Genomic DNA, 10,905 nt, shown 5'->3' with positions numbered 1-10,905 from the left:
TGGGGTATTGACATGATTGGAATGATCGAACCAAAAGCTTCAAACGGTCATCGTTTCATCTTGGTAGCCATTGATTACTTCACCAAATGGGTCGAAGCAGCATCTTACGCCAATGTTACAAGACAAGTGGTTGTGAGGTTTATCAAGAATAACATCATTTGCCGATATGGTATTCCCAGCAAGATCATTACTGACAATGGTTCAAACTTGAACAACAAGATGATGAAAGAACTGTGTGAGGAATTCAAGATTGAGCATCATAACTCTTCTCCTTACAGGCCAAAAATGAACGGCGCCGTCGAAGCTGCCAACAAGAACATTAAGAAGATCGTCCAGAAAATGGTCGTCACTTACAAAGACTGGCATGAAATGCTGCCATTTGCTTTACATGGGTACCGTACTTCAGTGCGTACTTCGACAGGGGCAACTCCCTTTTCTCTAGTATACGGCATGGAAGTTGTGCTCCCCGTAGAAGTTGAAATCCCATCAATGAGAGTCCTCATGGAAACTAAGTTATCAGAGGCTGAATGGTGTCAAAGCAGATACGATCAGTTGAACTTAATCGAAGAAAAACGTATGACTGCTCTATGCCATGGACAGTTATACCAAGCAAGGATGAAACAAGCCTTCAACAAAAAGGTTCGACCTCGTGAATTTCGAGAAGGCGACCTCGTGCTTAAAAAGATCTTGTCTTTTCAACCAGATTCTAGGGGCAAATGGTCTCCTAATTACGAAGGCCCGTACGTTGTCAAAAGAACATTTTCTGGCGGCGCCATGATTCTTACAAACATGGATGGTGATGAACTCCCACATCCTGTGAATGCTGATGCAGTCAAGAAATACTTTGTCTAAAAAAATACAAAAGAACAGCTCGGTAAGTCGAAAACCCGCAAAGGGCGACTTAGGCAAAAATGAGCGTCTCGGTGGACTGAAAACCTGAAAGGGCGGTCCAGGCAAAAATTAGAGACAATAAAACAGAAAAAATTCATCCTGGTAGATTGAAAACCTGAAAGGGCAATCTAGGCAAAAATTAGGGATTTATGACAAAGTAACTGCATCAGTCCGTACTTCGTCACCTGAGGAGTCTTCTTCATCAAAAGAACTTCGATCAAATCATCGCCAATCTGAAGCAACAAGCACAGTTGGAACTCAAAGTTTGTTAAGGGAATAGTGGTTATTGCTTTCAATGTAGCCTTTTCCGCATAATTACCATTTCCAACTTTTGTAAATACTCCATGGAATCACGCCTTTAGCTGATTTCCATCCTATTAAATAAATTTGAGCCTTGTGCCCATTTGTTTGCAATCTCTAATTTCTTTTAGCTTGCAAAATGACGCTTTAATTGTGTTATTCACTTTTGAAAAAAAGAAAAAATAAGTTTTAAATGAATTTACTTCACTTTTCTTTTTCAAAATAAAAGCGAAATTTTCCTTTGAGTTATGAACAACAGAAGGAACATCAGCAGTCATCTCCATAGGATGAACAAAAGGATTCTCCCTGAAAAATTGTTGAGACAACGGTATTCTTGTCCCAAAAAAGAATTCTTGAAGCAATTATCCCTCGAGATAAAGAAGCTCTTCTATCCCCAGTGAAGAAGCTCTTCTATCCCCAGTAAAGAAGATTTTCCATCTCTAGTGAGGAGGTTCTTCCATCTCAATAAGGAAAAATGCTTATCTTCCCCAGAGAAGTTTAAAACATGCAACACCATTCATCACCTGTGTTATCTACACCGTGTTGAAGAACATTTGCCAAGTATCTGGTAGTATTGTGACGTCGGTCCCTCTCCAGTATATACTTCTTTGTCTGTCAGTATCGTTAACATGCATGCAACATTCATGACATTTATCATTCATACATATTTGCATCATTTATGCATTCTTGCATTTTTCAATAATCACTTGTTTAGGATATATCTATCCCAAAAAAAAGAAAGAGAAAAAAGAAAAAGAAAAAAGAAAAAGTATGGGCGTGTCATCTCTCCAGTAGGTTGTCACCCATAAGCAGAAAGAACATCTTCTTTCTCCAATTCCCCACTGAGATCATTCCTCGTGGAAGAAGGTTGCTTTAGTTTTCTCCTCTCAAAACGAAGGAGAAAATCCCATTTTTGAGTTCATTCCTCATTGGGTACAAAGTCTTGTTTGACTGTTTCTTTCCAAGTCATTCTTGGTTAGAACCTTGTCTTTACCAGAGATTCAAAGTACCAATTCCTCAAATAGAGTCGTGAAAAAACAGACCATAAACAATAGCTTCATCATCTGAGCAGTTTATGTTTCTTTCAAAAAACTTTCCTCTCAAGGAAATCAATCATGAAGACCATTTGACGATCAGGGCCTTATTACTGTTCACAAGGCTGAATAACCAGTAATTCCCCTAGCAAAGTCTCCAGGATCATTTTATCACTCGGCTGATAATTGATCATGTCTTCAAAACCACTATCACGAGGCTGGTAGTCGGTAACCCTTTTGTTCTTGTTATATTATTAACATGTCTATCACAAGGCTGATAGTCGGTAATATTAACCAAACTTTTGAAACTCTTTTTACCATGTCAAGTCTGTTATCGTGCTGATAGTCGGTAATACAGTTTCATATCTTTCACCTTCGCATTATTAAACAAGTCTATCCCTCTGTTGATAGTCGATAATGTCGATAGGTAAGCTTTCCTTACAAAGCTATCATTCCCCGGTGAAGCATACACTTGCTTTCCCGAAAAGACAAAACGGATTCTCTTCCTAAAACGGATTGAGACATCCTTCCCGATCTCTTTTCCCCAGTGGAGTCAGTTTGATATCCCTCGGTAAAGATATCCTTGCATCATTCGCAATTTTGGTATCTTAGGTCCAAAATTCGCGTCTTCTGATATTTAAGTCTCAGAAGTACCTTTGATACTCTCAGAATTGCTGAAAGTTCTGGATTGAATGATGTTGCTATGCGGAACTTCTGGAGGATTTTTCGCAGAGAATCAGATGCTCTGTTTTTAGAACTTCAGGAAGCCTGTGTAGCTGCTGCCCCACGGCCTCGTGGAATTCTGAGGAATTATGAAGACTTCTGGTTTGCTAGTCTCAAAGGAAGACATCTGTTGGAAGAGAAGCCCTTCTTGGATGAGATGGAACAATTAAGACTGGCTGCTGAAATGGAAGCAAATCCATGCAGGGATATTGTTATCTTTGTTCCTAATTATCCTGTTCTGCTCGGAGATTTCAAGACTCTCTTTGACTTTCTGAGGGAAAACCCATCTAAGGAAGACCCAAACTTGGTCATTCCAGAAGTTGTTGACCCACCAGAAGTTGAAGGTCCTTCTGCTCCCAGGAATCTAGCTGCCATTCTTCAGGCACTTGAGAATGGAGACTCGGAAATTCCTGCTGCAGAATATGGAGATGCTTCTATGCAAGAAGCAGATGCTGGAGATCATGTTGCTAAAACTGTTCCTGTTGAGGAAATCCCTGCAAATGATCTATCTATGGAAGCTGCAGATCATCATGTCATCCCTGTGGATAGAAGCTGTGAAGCTTCTTCTGATGAATCTTCTCGTCTTGCAAGGACTCTGGAAGAAATTCAGAAGAGACAGGATGAGCAAAGCTCACTCAATGATAAGTATAACGCTTTCATGGTGAGGCAAGAAGGACACAACAATGAGGTTAAAGAGATGCTGGCCAAGATCTTGTCAAGGCTAGGGCCATCTTAGATTGAGTCTGTGTTGTTTCTTTCTTTTTGTTGCATCTGTCTCTGTGCATCTGATCTTTCTTATCTTCATGTACTTCTGTACCTGCTGTCTGAACTTCAATGAAATCATCTTCTTCCTCCGTGTGTTTCGTTTTGTTTGTCTCTGAATCTTTTTTGCTTTTTGATGTTATGACAAAAAGGGGGAGAAGATAAATGATAAATGATTTGATTAATCTATCAGTTGCTGGGTAAAGCTCCCACACATTTACTAACAAGAACTGCAAGTTCTATATGGTTTAAGTGTTTTGCAGGTATAAAGAAGTGAAGAGAATCTTCAAAGCAAACACAGAAGCAAAACCATAAGGAGTGTCATTCTGTAAAAAGAATAAACTCATGGAAACTGAAGCAAGCTTAGTGCTGTCAAGCTTCAGAAATCAGAAGCAAGAAAGAAGAATAAATCAGAAGCACTGATAATAGAATTTGATCCATATTTGTCTATTTGATCTGACAAAATTCTATTTGCTCTGATACATTATTTTAGCCTATATGGCTCTGATACATATAATGTGTTCGAATATACATTTTATGTTCTGACTCGTTCATGCTGACTTTTGTCGTTTAGTTTTTGTTCTGTAACATTTCAGGATGTAGAGATGCTCTGATGATGCTCTGGTACATTCAACAATGTTCTGATACAAATCTAGCATGAAGTGATGTTGGTAGAAATTCAAAGCTCTGAAGCTATCCGAGGGAAGCAGAAGTCAGAAGCTGTGAATGTTCTAAAGATCCAGAAAACTCAAGTTCTGAAGCTGTCCTAAATGGAAGCAGAAATCAGAAGCTGTGAATGTTCAGAAGATCAAAGAAATTCAAGTTCTGAAGCTGTCCTAGATGGAAGCAGAAATCAGAAGCTGTGAATGTTCAGAAGATCAAAGAAATTCAAGTTCTGAAGCTGTCCTAGATGGAAGCAGGAATCAGAAGCTGTGAGTGTTCTAGGGATCTAAGGAAATTCTAGTTCTGAAGCTGTCCAATGGAAGCAGAAGTCAGAAGCTAGGAATTCTCTAAAGACAGAAGCTTATATGATCGTCTCTACCGAAATAATCAGGGAAGTCTTTTATTAAAGTTCTTCAAGTATTTATTTCAGGGGGAGATTATTTATCTCAGGGGGAGATTGTTAATCTCAGGGGGAGACATATTCATATGCTTATGCTATAGCTGTGTAATTTGTCTTTTGCCGTCTGTTCTTTCTGATCGCAAATTCATATCATTTATATATGTTTTTGTCATCATCAAAAAGGGGGAGATTGTTAGAACAAGATTTGTTCTGATCAATTATCTTAGTTTTGATGATAACAATAATATGAATTTTGCTTAAGATAATATGGTACTCTAATCCAATGCAATTTCCTTTTCAGGAAATATATAAAGAGTACGCATAATTCAGCGCTCAGAAGCTTTGTCTCAAAGGGTTCAGCATGCAACATCAGAACATGGTCTGGCAAGACATCAGAAGATGGTCGAAGCAGAATCAGAACATGGGTCTATGGAAGCATCAGAAGAACAAGAGAACAGAAGCACTGAAGTTCTGATGGTATCACGCTCAGAAGCACTTCAAGGTCAGAAGATCAGAAGATGCTATGCACCAAGCTGTTTGACTCTGATGATATTCAAACGTTGTATTCACAAACATCAGATCAGAAGGAAGTACAAGTGGCAAGCTACGCTGACTGACAAAAGGAACGTTAAAAGCTACTAAAGGCTACGTCAGTAGACACAGCGTGAACAAGGCTCGAGGTAGTTGACAAAAGCGTATAACATTAAATGCGATGCTGTACGGAACACGCAAAGCATTAAATGCACTCAACGGTCATCTTCTCCAACGCCTATAAATATGAAGTTCTGATGAGAAGCAAGGTTAACGATCCTGAACAAAACAACGCCTATTAACTTGCTGAAACTCTGTTCAAATTCAAAGCTCAGAATCTTCATCTTCATCAAAGCTCACTACATTGCTGTTGTAATATATTAGTGAGATTAAGCTTAAACGTTAAGAGAAATATCACAGTTTGTGATTATCGCTTTTAAGAAGCAATTGTAATACTCTTAGAATTGATTACATTAAGTTGTAAGGAACTAGAGTGATCGTGTGGATCAGAATACTCTAGGAAGTCTTAGAGGTTATCTAAGCAGGTTGTAACTAGAGTGATCGTGTGGATCAGTATACTCTAGAAAAGTCTTAGAGGGTATCTAAGCAGTTGTTCCTGGAGTGATCAGTGTGTGATCAGAAGACTCTGGAAGACTTAGTTGCTGACTAAGTGGAGAACCATTGTAATCCGTGCGATTAGTGGATTAAATCCTCAGTTGAGGTAAATCATCTCTGTGGGGGTGGACTGGAGTAGTTTAGTTAACAACGAACCAGGATAAAAATAACTGTGCAATTTATTTTTATCTGTCAAGTTTTTAAAGCTACACTTATTCAAACCCCCCCTTTCTAAGTGTTTTTCTATCCTTCACTCTTCTTTGATGTTGTTATTGTCATACCCCAATTTTTGACCTAAGATACCACCTCATATCATTGCATATGCATCATTTGCATCTCTAACAAATTGCATTAGCCTGTGTTTGCTACTTGTGACTCAGCAGGGTTTAATCAAGAAAACACTCATCAGTACAAGTAACAATCAATTAGGGTTTTGTTCTCCCTTCATCTCAAATGAATCATCTTCATCAACAATTAACATTTGGTCCTAAAAAATCCATCTCAACAAGCTCAAAGGCTCTGAATCGACTGAATTAGGGTTTTGACTGAAGATAGCATACTCCTGACTTTTGCTCAGAATTTGACCTAATGGCTTGGGACATGATATCAAGACCTCAAGTGCATCATTTTGACCTAATCCATTGGCTCATAACATCTCCTACACAAAGATTGATCAGACAAATCCTCAGATCAGGGTTTTGAACTATCAGGGACTGAAATCAGGAATCACATTTGGGAAACCCTAAAAACCCCCAGGGAGTCAATCAAAGGTTTCAATCATCCTCAAATAATCCCTATGACAATATCCCATGGAAATTGCATCTCAATTTAAGGTCCACAGTCATCAATTTCATCAGGTCGACAATTAGGGTTTTTTGACCTAATTCACTGAATGACTGACTTTTTAATCAGGACATGGTGCCACAACTCAAACCATGACTCAATATCCTCTAATGCTTCAATATGATCCATTCATACCATTCATATGGTGAGGATAGCCTGTTTCATTGGAAATCTCCAGAAACGCGATTCGTCTGAAAAAGTCAACTGTACAAGATCACCATTGACTTTTGGGGAATTTTGGTCAACCATGACTTTTGAAGTTTTAAATCATCAATATATGATATAAGAGGTCATTTGATCAAGAAAAATCAAGAAAATCAATCAAGAATCAAAAAGTCAAAAGTTTGACTTTCATACTTAGAAAATTTTTCTAAGTGTTTTTCATGGTTTTTTCCAAACTTTGAAAGGGAATAACTCAAAATTTCACCTACAAACTGAAAAAAACTTCCAACATGAAAGTTGTAGATTTTGATCCAATAAACAACTTTGACACATATAAATTTTTTCCATAAAATCAACCATTTAAGAGATATGGTGCTTCAAAGTTGGTACTTTTTGAAAACTTCACTTAAAACCTCATTTTTCTCAAAGTTCATGGAACTTTTTCACCCACTTCCTTAAAGATCTTGAAGAAACTTTCAACTAGGGTTTTGAAGTGTGTAACATGAGCTTTCCAAAATGTCCAAGAGCATGAAAAAATATGGAGCATAGCTATGGTTTTGAATTTTGACATTAGAGGTCATTAAGCATGAAATTTCAAGCCATTTTCACTAAGTTTCTATACTATATGGCCAATAATGCAAGTGATGACACACCAATGCAATAATTAGAAGATATTTTCTGGTTTAGGATCAGATAGGAAAGAGATAAGAAGCTTAGAAAAATAACCATGGTTAAGTCACTTTTAACCATATGCATTTAATGGCAAGATTCCTTTCTATCTCCAAATGCCAAATCACCATTCTTTGGGCAACTTGCAAAGTTCTGAGTTCAGAACTCATGGCCTATAAATAGAGGTTCAAATCACTTCCAAATTCACACCAAAACCTCACAATTATAGGTTTTCTCTCTTCTTTCTTGAATTACAAGTCATGTGTTTCAAAGTGAGGTAGAAAACTCAACCTCCATCTCTTGCAAGTTCTGACCAAAGTGATGCTTCCCACAAACCACAAACATCATATGGGATGTGTTTGATCCATCCATACACCCCAAATCACCCTAAATCTCAGAATCACTCTTCAACCACCATATTTGCATAAAATGAGCCTTAACATATCAATTCTCATACCAGGCCATATCTGTCCAAGTTAATCATCTAAACACACTCCATATACTTCACATGAACTGTTCCAACCATCATACACGATCTGAAACATCAAAATCAACTAGCTTGATCCTCACTTGAGCTAAACTGCAGTTCGGGTACCACAAGGTGATCAAGAGGTTTCCAGTTCATTCCAGGCATTCAAACACATCACATAAGGTCCATTGAAGCTATCCAGATCATCACAAAGCATCTGTAACACCTCCAGGCACGATTTCAATTTCCAGTTTGGCCGTTTTTGAGGTAAGTGCTCATGAACTTCAAACTCCATCATACATGCATCATAAATGAAAAACTGCCATGCCATCTTGTTTCTGCATATGTATGGATCATTAACCCTCAATCAATTGCAACTTATCATGCACACACACGATTTCAGATTGAAACTCAAAATTAGGGTTCTTCGTGTTCATCAGAAAATTAACCATCTTAGAGCAAAAATAAATGAAATTAATTGGTACCATCATGTTCCTCGTCCAAAACCGAGTGAGATAGACCCTTTGATCAATCAAAACAACACAGATTTGAAGAATTTCAAAATTCAGTTAGGGTTGTGTTCTTGGCGCGTTTTTTCATTCAAAGAGTTCAAATATTTGTTTTAAAATATAATGTGTTAGAAGCGTATCATAAACAAGCCACAAGCGTGGCTCAGTTGGTCCATGTTTTGGTTAGCAAGCGTGGGTGCGTGGGTTCAAACCCTTGTGGAGACAAAACCAATTTTTTAGCACCTATTTTCTTTCTTTTTTCTTCACAACTTTAATTAATCATTTAACTAACCAAATTAATTCATTTTTCATTCATTTTTTGTACACTCTTTATTTAACACATATATTTTATGAATATCAAAAAAAATCACAAAAAAAGATTTATTTAATATGTTTTTAATTAGGTTTAAAATGATACATTTTTAAGTGTTTTTAATTACTTTAAATATTGTTTTTCATTTAATTTTTAACCTAATCACTTGTAAATATTTTTTGTGATCAAACCCTAATCATTTAGGTCTTAATTAAGCATTAAAATTTGTTTTAACTTAATTAAGTTGACTTTTGTCAAATTCAAATCGTTTTAAAACAAGCGATCGCAATTCTTTTCAAAGATAATAAACCATTTCTTTTTGAAACTTTTGATTAAATCTTTTAATTGATCAATTGGTTTTCAAAACGATGTGGGGCCTCTCGAATATTAGAGAGTATAAGTCCCTTTCGTCTTTCTTTGTACAGAAAACTTTTTCAAAACAATAACTTTTAAACAGTTTTTCAAACCTCGCGTCTGTAAATAAAACAATCAACCATGTTTTGTAAATATACCATGGGCCTCCATGTAGGTATAAGTCCCAAACCCTTTTGTACATACCCATTCCAGTACATGAAATTAGGTATTTCATTGTACGCCATTTGTACATATCTCAATTTGTCTTTTTTAACTTTGAATAACAAACCAAAAATGAAGGTTTCTTTAAACCTTCCCAAAAATATACCATGGGCCTCCATGTAGGTATAAGTCCCGAAGCCCTTTGTAAATACCTGTTTACATAGCTTTGAATAAATTCAAGTGGACCTCTCCCCAAGTAAGTCCCGAGCCCTGTGTATACAAATGGATCGTGCTTACAGGTATATTTCCTTCATAAACTCCATTATATACACACATTTTGTTATATGTATAACTGTTCATATTTGTTCATGTACTCGTTCATATTTGTTCGTACTTGTTCATACTTGTGATTGTGTTATATGCTTGTTCAACTTAGTACAACACTAGGTTCCCCATAGCCTCCTATTGGGCTTCGTGCAAAGAATCTCCACTAGTTTAGGTTAGGACATAGAGTATGGTTTCCCGGTGAAATCGCTCTAAGAGCTCAAACCAACTATACCATGCCTCCCCTTGGGCTTTGTACAAACGAGTGACCCTCCCATAGCCTCCTCTTGGGCTTACAATGCAAGGACCCTGGATTGTCCCTCCCATAGCCTCCTCTTGGGCTTACAATGCAAGGACCCTCGGATAGCCTCCTCTTGGGCTTCGTACAAGGACCCACGGGCTTCTTATAAGCATCCCCAATATCCAAATCAAATACCCTAGGAGATTAGACATTTTTCATCTCTATGCTAGGAGTATCTCTTATATATCATCACAAACAATCAATCAATCAAAATCAAACTTTTTTGCCACAAGGCTGGCTAATCAATCAAACTGTTTTACCACCGTACTGGATGATTAATCAAAGTTTTTGTCACAAGGCTGACTTCATTGAAACTTTTGCCACAAGGCTGGCTGATTAATCAAAGTTTTTGTCACAAGGCTGACTTCATTGAAACTTTTGCCACAAGGCTGGTTAAACAACAAAAACATCTTTATCATTCTAAGCACCCTAAGTGGCATGGCCCCGGGCTTATAATGAAAAGATTTTCAAACAAAAATCAAACAGATGTATGTGATGATATAGATTAGATACATCTAGCATTTAGACGACATTTGTCTATTTTCCTTTGCTTCCACTAGCATAAGTGGGAACTACGATTGCTCTGACTTTCTCAACATCCCTTTGAGAATACGTAGGCACAAGGTCGATCCTTGGCGAGCAAAACAAAACAAAAAAAAACCATTCAAACCTTAGCACCCGTAGACCCGAGCTACAGATGCTCTGTTTCCCTCTAAGGGATATGTATGCAGAGGATCGCGATGATCTTTGCGAGCATAATCAAACAAACACCTTAGGTCCCACCTATTTCACAACAGAACCTCTCAACAACATGGAATGAAAAATAAAGTAAAGAACCCTGTAGAGTACTACAGATACGTTGGGTGCTAATACCTTCCCT

This window comes from Vicia villosa, linkage group LG4 (assembly GCF_029867415.1).
Source record: "Vicia villosa cultivar HV-30 ecotype Madison, WI linkage group LG4, Vvil1.0, whole genome shotgun sequence".
NCBI lineage: Eukaryota > Viridiplantae > Streptophyta > Magnoliopsida > Fabales > Fabaceae > Vicia > Vicia villosa.
The sequence above is the reverse complement of the archived record's forward strand: the minus strand, read 5'-3'. Positions refer to the sequence as shown.